This window comes from Cotesia glomerata, linkage group LG1, assembly GCF_020080835.1.
Source record: "Cotesia glomerata isolate CgM1 linkage group LG1, MPM_Cglom_v2.3, whole genome shotgun sequence".
In the NCBI taxonomy this organism is placed as follows: Eukaryota; Metazoa; Arthropoda; class Insecta; order Hymenoptera; family Braconidae; genus Cotesia; species Cotesia glomerata.
In genome coordinates this window covers 29,146,163-29,161,624 of record NC_058158.1, presented here as the reverse complement: position 1 = coordinate 29,161,624, position 15,462 = coordinate 29,146,163, and the positions used below count along the sequence as shown (strand labels likewise).

Below are 15,462 nucleotides of genomic sequence, written 5' to 3'. Positions count from 1 at the left end.
CAAAGTGAATTTTTCATATACTTCATATTATATGATATTTGTGAATTATATACAAAATCTATAAAATTCACTCTATTTTTAACTTCCAAATTAATTAATACAAAGAAAATTTTCAAAAATCGGGAAGTTATTGTTTTTACCCCGTTTTTTGAAAATCAAGTTTTCATCAGATCTCGACGTTTTGAGGTCCTAGGAAGCTTCCCCGACGATTCCCGCGGTGATGTCACCGTGTCTGTATGTGTGTGTGTGTGTGTGTGTGTGTGTGTGTGTGTGTGTGTGTGTGTGTGTGTGTGTGTGTGTGTGTGTGTAAATCTCTCATAACTTTTGAACGCATCATCCGATTCCATCGAAATAAGCGGCGTTACAAAGAGTTTTGCCCTTAAAATTCTGATACTAGTTTACAGAATTTGAATCGATTAATTTTGAGAAATCTCAAAAATAAAATTTCCAAAAATTCATTTTTTTGAAATATCTTTTAAAGGGCTGAACCGATCGATTCTTAAAACTAATCAGCTCTTAACCTCAGAAAACTACGTCGATCGCCATCAGCCGGGTCAAAATCGGTTGATTCGTTCGTGAGATATCGTTGTCGAAAAACATTGAAAAAAATGTTTTCTTTTAGAATTTCTATGAAATTTTTAGTCTGACCAATTTGCGCTTGAAGATTCTTAAAAGAACTCAAAAACCTGCGTTGAATGCCGTAAACCGCGAGAGAATCGGTGAATTCATTCAAAAGTTATTGTGGTTTGAAAATTCCAAAAATAGTGTTCTATGAAACTTCCATCAGCCTTTTGAGCTCGAAGAGCTCAAAAGCACAGAATAGATATTTATTGAAGCTCGGAGAGCTCAAAATAACAAAAAAACTATATTTTTGAGCTCGAAGAGTTCAAAATAAGTGAATTGTTGAGCGTTTAGGTATGGAGGTAGCGGGAAGTTGCAGGGATGGCCTTTAGGGTCAACCGTTTTCCTAATTTTTTTTTACAGTGCAGTTATAAAATTTGAATGATGATATATTATTATTATTATTATTATTATTATTGCCTGCCACAGGATTTTAATGTTGCTACACTGATAGAAGGATTTCTTAGTATTTAAAAAGATTTCTTTGTATTTAAGAAATCATTTCTTAAACATCATTTCTTAGTATTTAAAAAGCATTTCTTAGTATTTAAGAAATATTTCTTAAATACAAAGAAATCTTCTTAAATGCTAAGAAATCCTTCTATCAGTGGTACCACAAGACTGTCCTGTTGCGGCAACATGAAAATCATGGTCTTTTCATGTTGCTACCACAGGAATGTATTGTGTTACAGCTCCTATTTTTTTTTCCGTGTGTAAATGATATATTATCATTATAAAAAGAAAAAAAATTACATTAATTTCTCATCAAATATATTTAAATTCCTAGCACGCACTCGAGTACTCGATAATCCAAGACTACCTTCATTGGTAGACTTAACAATCGCGGACTATCATGTTCCAACACTTAATTCCGGCTTTGTTATTCTAAACCTAATAAACTCAAGCGTAGCGACATATCAGGATGGGAAGACTTGATTTAACGGTGATGAGGACGATCCTCTTAATGGTTGACTATTCCGTGGAAACGGAGTAATTCTCGCGAAATATGAGTCTCTTTACCGGAAATGGAACTGTTAGGAGCTTTACGGTAAGATTATTGAGATGGTAACTCGGCGATACTCTCAAGGCGACCACCAGAGACACTTTTTTGCGTTTAATGATGCCATATAAAAATTTATCACTTTCTTTTGACTGTTTTTAGTGTTATTTTTGTGCTAAAATATTCATTTCTGCGAGTTTTTATTCATGAATAATATACGTTAATTCTCTCGATAAATTTTTATTGTCGTTAACCAGATAACGATCATAAATGCTGTTGTGGTCCGAGTAGATTTTAAAATTTTCGATTAAATAAAATTTCAACTATCAACTCGCTGTTAATTTATTTTTAATTTAAAAATACTAAACGGATGATTTAAATGAACATTGTTGTCTTGCATTGCAATTCATTATCACTAAATGTTTGGATGTACGTATATAATAAATAACTTGACATTTATAAATAAATTCTAGTGCTATATGAAACTCGGTAAATTAATGATAACGTTCGTTACAATTATAATGATAAAATCATTTGAACGGTCGTTAAATTGAATAAAAAAAAAAAGTTTTAATTGACTATAAAAATGTTTAAATTTTAAATTCACATTGAAGTAAAATAGCGTCTGTGAGTAGAGAAAGAGCGGAGAATCCGCAATGACAATCGATCCACTTGAATCGAATTCAATTATATTTTAGCGTTTATTTAACAGATGTAACAAAAATTTTTAGTGACACACTGCAGAACTATAATAGTCGATTTTTCACCAATTCCGGACCAATTACTTTTTCCCGGAGGCACGATGCCACGCCGGAAGTAGCCAGGGTGGTGATGGCAATCAAGTATTTCCACAGCGAGCGCTCCTCTCTTTCACGTTCTCATACCACGCTCGACTCATTTCCGACAGTTTGACTCTCGACGTTAAAAGCAATTGAATTAATACCGAGAAAAAAGTTAAATATCAAATACATTTTTAGCCATTAAGTTTTTTACAATCGATCGCTAGTATAAAATTTATATTTTCTACTGATAAAATTATTTTTGAAATAGTTAATTTAAACAATTGAAAATTTAAACTCTTTTGATACGTTTGCACTCAAAAACAACTAATTCTTTCACGAGAAATATTCTTGATCCAAGATCAAAATTATTTTGAAGGAAGCCGTTGATTCTAGACCATGAAACTCTTTAAAATATTTTTCTTGGTTCAAGAATTTTTTTTTTTAATCAAATTAATATTTTTTCAGTGTAGAAAATAACGTAAATTCAAGCATTTTTGGGATTATTGAAACAAATCGGTAATATTTTAAATCAATGTTATGTAACCGATCTCAATCAAGAAAATAGAAGTAAATAAAATTCTCGAATATAGTATAAGCTACTATTTTATTTAAAAACAATAAAGTACTTCGTGTAGAACGAAACTTCTTAAATAAAGAATTTCTTTTTTCCATCCAAATTTTATGTTCTTGATTTAAGACTAAATTTCTTTAATTAATTCGAATTGAAAATCTCCAAGCAAGAGTGTAATTTTAAATATATTTTTCTTGAATCAAGTAGTTTTCTTCCAGTGTGTCATAAGTATGATGGATAAAATGTCCGTCTGAGAAAAAGAAGAGTAGAAAAATCAAGTCTCTTGATAATATTAATAATTGTAGCAAGTAACAAGTTTATGACGTAAAATGTAATATTCGAAAGATAATTAATTCGGCATATCATAAAGTTACAGTATTAAACACCATTAGACATAAAGTGAGATCGAGAAAGTGAGAGAGTCGGTAGTGAGAATGGTTTTCCAAGGCGCCGCCGGAAGCACTCCCAACGTCGGAAGTTACACATCGATCGCTTTTCCAACTGGCCAAAGGGGAGTTGAACGAGAATGAGGACGAGAAGCCCGGTAAGAGGAAGATAGTAAGAGTAAGATAGAAAGGAAGGTGGAAGGCACATTACCTGGCTGAGGGTTCCTAGGTCGCAGAGCTATCTCCTCGATCAGGAATAGATTAAGCCCAAGTTCCGGATACAACTACGCCGGAGAGCACCTCCACTTCCGCTGGGTACGATCAGGCTGGAGTACACTCTTCAATAATTATTTCCGCTTGTGATCGCCACCTGATTCCAAAATTTACTTTATTACACAAATTTTTAATTTATTCTTCTTCTTACATATATACATGCTTTAAATTCATCAATATATGGTATTCTTTTGCTTGAAACTTTATAACATTATTTATTATATTGTATTTAATTGAGTATCAGAGTGGTTAATTAATTCGAGATGTATATCGACCGTTATGGTAATATTTCAACCCTTAAATAATAGGTGTATTATATCACTCAAGAATGACATTTGGTATAAATGGGCCTTTAAACTGGCGGGTGGGTCGTGAAAATGTAAACCAACAACAGTAAAGCCCTTTGCTTTGAACTAGAAACCCTTTTGCATACCCGCCCACACATCGCCCTCAGATACCAAATACCAAGTTCAACACCGCTGCATTCAGTGGCTTTGTACTTTACATACCTCTTCCCTACATTCCCTATACTCTATAACTTTACTGTCAATACAAAATGTTACTTCACCACCAGACTTCTCTAACAAATAATATTTCACACAATAAACTCTTTTGATTATTAATTTTTATTTTCGTTAAATGCTAAACAGCAACACCTGTGACGAAACAGGGTGCTGAAGTTAAATAAGCAAAACTATTTTTCGCTAATTATAAAGCTTAAATTGAAAATAGTTGGAGACAAACTAATACACTATTTTGAGGCGAAAATTAATATTTATCCAGAGTTGTTTGATTTATTGATAAGCCTGACCATTATTTCTATTTATACTTATGGTAGAAGTAATTGTACAAAAATTCCAATTTCAGGAAGGTAACTTTATGTACCTTAATTACGATTATAAATTTGAATATGCACAAACCTTCATTCCAAACGGTAACTTTAACTCCTTCATGAATTTTTGATTTGACTATTTCTGAACGCCGTTTGGAAAATGAATTATTATTTCATATTCTGGAATATAATGAATGAACAGTGCAAAATTGAACTCATATATTTTACATTAATAGACAATATTGATTCGGATATTCATCAGATTTATTTATCTAGAATGACATATATATATGATACATGAATTTATAATAATCGTATTGATTGTTACAGTATAAGTGATGAAAATTTATCAAGTTATAAATGGTATAGCATTCTTATAATAATAAAACTTTAAATGTAAGTACACGGAAAGAACAATAACCCACTGTACATCCTCGTATAGTATACTCCGTGGTATTTGTAGTGAAAAAAAATTTCAGACTATAGTCAATATCCTTCAAAGTATACTAAATTATTTTTGGACTGTACTCAGTGAAGTCTCCGATTTAATCGATTAATTTTTCCGGTTATATCGCGTAAAACTTCACGGGATATAATCTGAAAAATTATTTCGCGTAAATTAAATTATACTCTGTTGAAATTTGGATTATACCCATGGTGACTCCGCCAATTTTTTTTCTAGCGCCTGCGCACTTAGCATTATCATATCTATTATGTATTTTAAATATTAGGTTAGTCAAATATTGTTTTAAATAATTATTACATACATCAAAAAAATTTAAGGAGCATTAAAGCACAATTTTTTCGATAATTTGGGGTTAAAAATTTTTTTTTTTCTCTTCTTAGACTCTTCGAACTTAAAAATGTTAGTCCAAAATTAATGTCCAATAATTAATGTCCAATAAGCTGATTGACTATAGCTCACAAATTATAAACAGCACTTTACGCACAGGCCCTAGAAAAAAAAATTGGCGAAGTCACCGTGGGCATAATCCAAATTTCAACCGAGTATAATTTAATTTACACGAAATAATTTTTCAGATTATATCCCGTGAAGTTTTACGCGATATAACCAGAAAAATTAATCGATTAAATCGGAGACTTCACTAAGTACAGTCCAAAAATAATTTAGTATACTTTGAAGGATATTGACTATAGTCTTAAATTTTTTTTCACTACAAATACCACGGAGTATACTATACGAGGATGTACAGTGGGTTATTGTTCTTTCCGTGTATGTTAAATATTTTGGAGAGACGACTATAAATGTAACTCGTAACTTGTAACATGAGTCATGAAAGACAGATTGACTTAACATCTAGAAATAATTAATGTTTGATAATGGAAATAGACATTAGATTGAATTTCACAGTGAGAATTCGAGTGCAGAAAAAGAAATTGAATAGTTAAAATTAAACGATAATAGGATGGTGTTATAATGACGTGGAACTTTTGGAAGATAGAATAATTTTGTTGGGTGCTCGTTCTTGTTGCTACACTGTCACGAGATAATTAATCGTAATTATACGTCTAATTACTGACAAGGATCCGATAACGCGATGCAAAAAGTGTGCTAAAATTAGCTCAAACTATGGTTTTTATAATGAGGCAACTTTATTATGTACAACGTGATCATCAATATTTTAGAAATAATTACTTGATAATACTCAGGAGATTAAATTCCTTGGAGGCTTCTGGTATAATTGAATAACTAGTTTCACTTGAAAGGTTTAATTGTTTGCATGAAGTACAACAATAAAAAATCGAACATAATATTGAATAACTTAGAATTTTTAAGCCTATTGGTCACAAGTGACTAGTGAATCTAATTCGGGGTCCATCGAACTTACGTAAAGAGAGGATGTCTCTCGACCAGTAGCGAAGATGGAATGTCCATCGGTTGGCTTGAATTAGATTCACTAGTCACTTGTGACCAATAGGCTTAAAAATTCTAATTTATCTATACAATCGGTCACTAAAAAATAACTCTGATAATATTGAATGTATTGTAAATTATCAATACATTTTAGAGAATAAGAAAAAATTTATCTCTGGAGTATTTAGAAGGCGATATAGATTTTTTTCTTGCTCTCCTAGCCGAAAGTACGCTCTTCCTGGCAGCAATTTACTCCAGGAAGAGCAACTTTTATAGCCTGCTCTAACGCATGCGCGCTACGCATATTTTCTGGCTCAGCAGCACAGAACCTTGCTTTCTTTCGCATTTTCGTGGCGCGACCGGCCTATACAGCGAGTTTCAACTGTATATATAACAGTCACAACATCGTCTGTATGTAACATGTCAGCGCATAAACTAACCAAAAAATGTCAAAAAAATAAAAATAATTTTTAACTAGATCATTGTTAATGAACTATTTAATAATAATACTGCACAAATAATTTATATAAAAAGTTTAAAAAATAAAACATAATAGTTTTGTGAATTTTATTTGCTTTTTTTTATATTTTGATAGTTAGTAAAGCAATGTTTATAAAACGATCCATGTACTCTACAAACTTGTAATAATTTAATTTCAATCTTTCTTAGCCGTCGATTACTAATTAAAAACTAATTTTTAATCAACTTAAAAAAATAAATTCTGTAATTAGAATGAGTTTAAATATTTGTGACAAATTCTGTGCATGATATCACTCTTAATCAGAGCATTTGTTAGTAAAGTTTAAAATAACATTTTTTTTCAATTTATTAACTTTTATTTTTTTTTTTTTTTATACCCGCCCCGACCAGCAAAGCCTCGGCTTTGCAAAAGTCGGGCGGCGCCCCAGTCATGCCCGGCAAAACCTCGGCTTCGCCTCGGTTTTGCAAAACCCCTTCCACGGGGTTGCGTACTTTCGGTTGGAGAGCAAGAAAAATAGTATACAACCCATGACCAGAATGTTGGATACCCTGACGTATGGGATATGATGGCCGAGGCGTCGCCTCGGCCATCATATCCCATACGCCAGGAAATCCAACTTTCTGGCTTTGGGTTGTAATATACTATTAGTTAAATTTAGTATCATTGAAAAGGTTAAATTACATTTGTGCCTTTTCAAGGTTTTTTGTGCTTTCAGCAATAATTAATTTATTATGACAAGTTATTGGAGTCGTTATAAAGAGATTAGAATTGTGCACTAGATGAATTTTGTTTATTTATTTAATTTGTTTTGTGCATGTTAATGATGTTATATGTCAAATATTAGTCCATATAATTAAGAAAATGAGGACAATTTTTCTGAGGGGCATATTTTTATTTTACAAGGTTTGATATATATTTTGATGATAGTAAGTTTTTGATGTTAAATTTTAAGAGGAGTTTTGAATAATTTTCTGGTTCTATAAGTTTGTTCCTTCATATTTGTCCATTAAAGTATTGATAATAAATTCTGTCACAGCAATATTATTTTTCAAATTAACTTTAAAAGCCAAAGTTAGACTATCAAATAACAACTACAGATTGCTAGTTAAAATTAACTTGCTGTTTAAAATCAATTTTTCCAAGACCAATGACCGGAGCGTTAAACTCATCCGGAAAGGTATTTTCTGCATGTATTCAAGAAATGTATAAAGCTAAATCGATTTCAGGCTATACTAAAGATATATACTATAAAGTCGTGTGTACTATTCGTGTTTACGTCAGTGCAACTTGCACAAGTTGGTACTTTATTTTCTGATGACGAGTATGATAAAATTAATATGACAAGTAAATTTGAATATAATGATATTGTGTACAAATAATCTATTATTAAAGTATTAAATTCCTAATAAAAATTCATAATAAGTAAATAGTTCTTGATGAATTTGAGTTAGCGAATAATTCAACCGAGAATTATGATGCAAAGCAAAGAATTTTTTATTGAATTTTTTTTTTTTTGACGGTATAAGAACTTTTTGCACTCGAACCGCCCTCGCTAAAAGCCGTACACTATATTCTTTTATAAACAGATATATATGTGTGCATGTATGTGAAGATATACAGTTATGTACTGTACAAATTGCACGAAGACAGTTCGGACATTTGCAGAAGAGTGTACAATGGACAGAGAAATACAGAGAAAGCGAAAGAATGAACACTAAAGACAGAGAGGAAGATAAAATGAAGAGAGACTCACGAGCATAGCTACCAGAGGTAGTAGTAATACTTGGTGCCTTCGCGGGAAATCGACGAAACTTTTGCGAAGGGGTAAATTAACGAGGCTAATAAAACTCGGATCGCCTCTGACGCTTTATCGTGAGAATTTTTTTTCCACCCTTCTTTATTAGCTCAACTGTTCATGACTATCCTTTTTGCCCTGAATTCGACCGTTTCAACAGAATTAAACTAAGAAAAAATAAAACTCAATAAAAATAGACAAGGAAAAAAAAATTATAATAATCATAAAAAATAAAAGTAAATCGGTGCTGTTTAAAAAGCTTGTTAAAAACAAACTCTCTAGTTTTTTCATTCTTATTTTATTTGAGAAAGCTTTTTTGCTATTCGTATTTTCTGAAGTTGATGGAACGTGGAGAAAAGCTATGCGGTTATATTGACGAGAAGTAATCACGAAAGCAAAGAATTGTTTTAATAAGAATTTCTTACAATTCTTTTACTTTTCATTGTTCTATAAAAATTTATATTGTACTTTGAGTTTACATACAAAAAGATGAGCCTATCATTTTATTATTATTTTTATTTCTGTTAATTCAACGTTTTTTAAAGCGTTGAAATTTGCTTTTAAAAATGAATATCCCATCGTACTTTAATTTACTTTTTTTATATAACTCCCGAGCAGTTTCATCAGTCGCGGCGATAACCGCGATACCGTCATATCAGAAAATCCAATTTCTGGACCCCACACATAGATGTGCTATAATATAGACACTTATTCTAAATACACATTACTATTTTTTGCTGACATAACCAATTTTATTTAAATCGTATTAGCTTGTAATAATAAAAGAGACTATTTTCCGTCATTTTTGTTCTTTTAATCTTATTTTCGCCTCGTATCAACTATAATTTGGAGTAATAAATACCATCGAGATTATTCGGTTCCTTTGATATTGAAAATTCAACGAGCATGAATTTTTTATTTCCATTATATATAAATAGCAAAGGTATTAATACAAAAAATTTAAAACACAAGCATACCTGAACGGCGTTGGATATTGGCTGTTATCGAAACGTATATCGCGTGTAATACGAGATAAAAAAAACTATATATTAAACCGGAAACAATAGTATAAAAAATGTACAGTTTATTTTTCATTTTATCTACTGAAAGATAAAAATTTTTTTCGTTTAATATTTTATTCGAAATATCTTTAAATGTGATAGAAGCTTATATTTTTAACGTTAAAATAAAAAATAATAAACAAAATAAACAAAACATTTGTTTATCTACCCAAAAATATTGGCATTATCAAAATAAACAAAAAAAAAAAAAAAAAAAAAAAAGAGAAAAAATGAATAATAAATATAAATATTGTATTATGTATGAAAAAATTTTCATTTTTCTATCATTACAATGGAAAGCAAAAACTGAAGGTATGTTGGTTAATATTAAAGTGTGTTCATTTTTGAGTACATGTAAATTTTGAAACAAAAAAAAGATAATTCATTTGTTGAAATAACGGATTTTCGCATCGTTGAGATTTAAACACCGGATGACCTGGGTATGCAAATGTTATCTATTTTCTTTACTTTTTTTTTCATCAAATAGAAGTTGAAACAAATAAAAATGTAAAGAAAAACTCGGACAATACCATTTTCACCGCACGTTCACAGAGACGAGACGTTAATCCGCTTGGAAGTCCACATTTGTTATCGAGAGAGAGAGAGAGAGAAAATAAATTATCTCATTTTAGTTTTTTTTTTTTTTTTTTTCATGTTAACTTCACCGTAACTACTGTACTATATTCATGCTGACCATTCAAAAAATTAAAAAAAAAAAATAACATTCTGTTATTATTAGATTATTATATAATTAGATCCACTATTGGAAGATCTACGCTGTTAGGTTAATTAAACAAGTTACTGTATAAAACACAAAAAGTAAATCCATCAAATATATTAAAAAAAATTATGGATGAATTTTTCCATTAGCGTAGAGCGTATAATTAAATAATTTCTCCTAATTAAAAGTTGTGCTGCCGTGTGACATAGTGTTCAATGGGTGTATAAATAAATGTGCAATGTTTGTGTTCATAATATAGTACATAGTATAGTATGGTGCGGAGAGAGAAAAACCTAAGCATATATATTTATACAAATAGAGTTAAAGTCTCGTCATACATCACATTGTCGTTTCTTTTGTATTATATATTTTATAAAGCTTCAAACATATTGTATTACCTATGTCGCAAGCTATAGCAGCATCAGAGCAGAGAAATTTGAGAAATGCATGCAACTTTCAATAAAAAAATCATTTTTTATTTTGTCACTCAAGAATAAAATATCAAATTTCTTTTATTAAAATCCTTTAAGCTACAACACTTTTGATGAAACAAATTTATGCATTGTGTATAAATCAAACGGTGTCTTGTATCAATTTTAATACATAATAAATATTCTTCTACTGTAATAAAATGATTAGTTATTTTTATTCTATTTCATGTCTGTATTGTGGAGACGAAATCCTTCATATGATTTACATTCCAAATGATTACCCGCGTTGACGATTGAAATAAAAAAGAAAAAATTAATATATATGCAAGGATGTTTTTATTTTTTATTGCATGTATTTCCTCAGGTAATTTGACTTTTAAATTTTTCCGAGACTTGTGTGTAAAGGGTGGTGGTTTTTCATCGACATTCGAGCGCACGTCGTATCCGCCGCCGGTTATTGAGAAATTTCTCTAGCGGATTTTTCGTGCTCTCGAGAAATGGGAACGTAACCAACGTGCGGTTGCTCTGTATGGATACCAAGAAATTCCGAATACGAATGTCACGAGAGAATTTGCACTTTGGTGCCGAGTTGCATACCAGAATTTTATAGACTTTACTGCAAGTCTAGTTCTAGTACTCCACCTTGATCATACTTTATATTTCTTTATAATAAAACATTTTTTATTAGTTATTAAGTGCGAGTTTTTCCTGGCGAAATTGATACTACAAATTTTATCGGGCGAGAAGAGCCATAAAATATAGTGAATAAAGAATTTCTTATTAATTTTTTTTAGCATTGCTTAATTTTTAGAATTCATCTATAAAATACCGACTTTTATCCACGGAAATTAAGTATTTTTATTTTACATAAAACTCTTTTTTCCCAGACAAGTATCATCATCGTATATCTTATTTCACAAAGGTATTTTTTGAGAAAAAAAAGACTTAAAATATGCAGAAAATAAAAATCAATTGTTTTTTTTTTTTTTTTTAACGAATAGAAATAAATTATTATTAACAAAATGCAGCGCCACCTATTGATAATACATTTAGCTTTGTAAGATTTTAGATGACGTCACCTATTTTCAGTCTATATAACTAACATGGTAGCTTTTCGATTGTTTAAAAATGCGCTAATGCAATCTATTGGTTTTTGGCTCCTAGAAAGTTGTAACAACGAGCGGAGCGTGTGTGTTCATACACGAGCGCCTGAAGCCTTATCTATTCAGTTGATACATTAATAAATGTAATTGCAATTACCTAACGTAATTGATACAATATTTCGCACAATGTCTTAATCATAAAACAATTGGTCTTATTATTATATGGAAATAAGTAAATGCAAATATTTAAATTTTATACTATTATTTAACCATCGTTGTTTGATTCCGATATTGTGTAAAATATTCGCACAGTCAGCTAGTATGGCTATATTTTTTTATTAATCAAACAAAAATTATTTTGTTTGAAAATTTATGAACTAAGAAATTTAAAAGTTGTCGGAAAAAATTTTACTATAAAACTAAAGTATAAGTACATATTTAAAGCAAATACAAAAAATAACTTTTTTAAACTCCTTTTAAAGATTTCAGAAGCACCATTTCTTTAATAAGCATTTCTAAACTTATTAATACATTTTTAATATCGTCAAAGAGTTCGAAAAGCTCTCAGCTTAGTACGATAACTTTTCAAGGCAACTCATCATGTTAGTCGCGAGTGTTTTTTTAATAAAAAATATCTAGGTTATCTTTTCTAAAGATTTGCAGCTAAAGATAAACTTTATAATGACACGCGATGTAAATTTAAAAAAGTCCGGACAAGTAATTTGACTCAGTAATTTGAAATCGACTTTCTTCAGAATACATTTACAGCTCTAGCTCTAACTTCATACACATGTATATGTGTAACTCAATTTCTGTCTATCAATAAATAAATGTACTTGTCATCTTCAATATTTCTTTCAATTTTTGTTCATTTTTTTTTCTTTCTATCTTTTTATTTTCTATTTTTATATACTCTTAAACATTTTACCGGAGACATTTCGATCAGTAGCGCGTGACTAGTCAATTTTAAATTCAAAGGCGCAACTAGCACTTATCTATCCTCGATGCATGACTACAGTCGGATAAGTTTCATCTTTGTACACTATTATTCGTAATTGAGTTAAGAGCGGTTTATAGTTGATTTTCAAACGTGTTTTTCTCATGTATGTGATAAAATTTCGAAAAAAAACGCTTCGCTCTTCGATAGATAATTTAATTATCTATCGAAGAGCGAAGCGCTTTTTTGGAAAATTTTCATTTATTTATGCATAAAATGCGTTTTAAGATTCCATTTGTTGTACAAGTATGACAGAGATACTTTCGTTTGTCCAATAGAGGGCGAGAGAGAGGAAAAATGTAAACCCTTCTTAAGAATTGTATTAAATATACAAGTAATAATCGATAAAAAGTGAATATTGTTTAAATTTACATAAATATATATAAAATGGATATAATATTATTATAAAAATAAAAAGTACGTGTTGCTGTATTATTACAAGTTGAGTGAGTAAAAATAAATGATAATGGAAATTTCATAGCAACCCGAGTGTAAGCACAGGCAGTGAATCTGAATTTGTCGCGAATATTCTTTTCCTCTTTCTTCTTATCCCACGTAACAAAGTGTTGGATCGTCTCTTGGATTGGTTGTTGGCGTTCCATGTTTTTCACTCGCGTGTGTGTTGCATTTTTAAAAGTTACCCGAGCAGGACTCGTATCGTCGACGACGGCCGTATAGCCCAGCTATTTCCACCAAGTGGTACGTGCTCGTCTCGCCCCATGGTGAATATATAAAGAATGCAAGAACCAAGCTGGACACAGGCGGTACTACGGAGAGTTGGATAAAAGTAAAAGAGTATCGCTGTGTACTCACTACCATCCAAAGCATTCTTCTATGCACTTACGAATAGAATTCTTTGACAATAATATCAACTCATGGATAAAGTCATTGTCCTCAAGCAAAAAATTTTTATCTTTTTCCTATTTAGATTTCTTTTTAATTAGAAAATTTTTAGATGTGCAATTTTTTGTTCTCTTTATGAGTTATACGTTAATAAAATATTCACACATGTCTTTTAATCAGGACTGGTACTTAAATGATTTTTTTCAATTTAGCTGAAATGATTTAAGAAGATATGAATTCTATGTGAAATATAAATTTAAGCACACTCGCTTCAAAGCATAAATATACGTTTTATAATTTTTTCATTTTAATTGAATTTATTGAAGTATAGCTTTATTATCAGTATCGAGAAAATAGACTCACAGTTGTCTTTTTTTGAAAAATAATTTAAATTATTTCATCAATATTCAATATTTCTCTTTGGGTTTATTTCTCAGGCGATTTAAATTGAATTCTATAATATTATCGAAATAGTGAAGACTGTCAATAAAACCGACTACTCAATTTATACTTTTATAATTAAAGAAAAAAAAACAATGAATATATAGACTGATAAAAATGCAGAAAAGTCTACTTCGTTAAGTAACAAATATTTTTTTCTACTTACACAAAACAAGAGTCTTTTTTTAGTGACATCTCGAGTGAGGAGAAAAGAATGATGTTTTATTGAGGAATGAGATTTTCAATTTTTTTCCTGTTATTGAAGCCGATACAGTTCAAAAGAATTCAAAAGTAAATCTTTGTCTTCATTGTATGTAAAGTGCTGCGTTTGAAGTAAAAAATTAATTCAGAGTTGATTGATTTTTTAGTGTAAATAAAATGTCTGCAGGTAATTCTTAATTTAAATTCAAACTTATAAAAAAAATTTTTTTTTATTAAATTATGAAATTGGAGTAGACAAGCCATTTCGAAGAGACAAATGAATTTAATTGTTATGGGTAGAGAGAATTGAATTCAATTATGAAATTACTAGAAATGTTTTCTTGCATCTGACGCTTTGTAGTATATAGGTACGCGTGATTGTCTAATTCGCGGTACGCTTCTCGGAGCTTTAGTACACCGTTTGAATTTAATTGAAGGCGGCATTTGAGTTGTGAGATTGTGTATACTACACTAAGATACGCGGAATATGAATGAGAGAAATTTATTTGCAGATAATCAAGCATGAAGAAGAGAAATTTAATAACCGTGAGTCAACTTCGCTGTTCTTAGAACGACAAAATTTCATAGAAAATCACAATCCTGTGATATACAATAATCGTGATTTAATCAAGTAAATAAAAGTATAAGTATAAGTATATAAAGTGCTTTATATATTTAATAATATTATACTAAAAAAAATTGATTTAATAATACCTACTAAAAGGATTGAATCTCGGCAGCTCTGAAAATTCCCTCAAAAAGTTGAAGTTATTTTTTGCAACTTTGATGTCTTTGAAAGCTCACGGCTGCACTACAAACTCATTTTATAGTACAACAGTATTTATTTTATCTTTTTGAGGATAATTAAGAGTGAAAAATATCATTATTCCCCCTCCATATAAATAATTTTAATCCAGAATATATAGAGAATAAATGAATGATATATAAAATTATAAAAAATTTATTTTAATTATCTAATTTTGTATAACATTTTATGTACACAGTAAAAAAATTTCCGTCAAATTTAATAGAAATATTTGTGTTACT

At 30.2% G+C, this 15,462-nt stretch overlaps 1 protein-coding gene across 1 annotated transcript in view; it reads left to right on the top strand.

Annotated features, from left to right (window-relative positions):
* The window catches only part of LOC123274955 (bifunctional heparan sulfate N-deacetylase/N-sulfotransferase), a 161,033-nt gene that overhangs the window by 69,508 nt on the left and 76,063 nt on the right, over nucleotides 1-15,462 (top strand). The gene's annotated exons all lie outside the window — the stretch shown is intronic.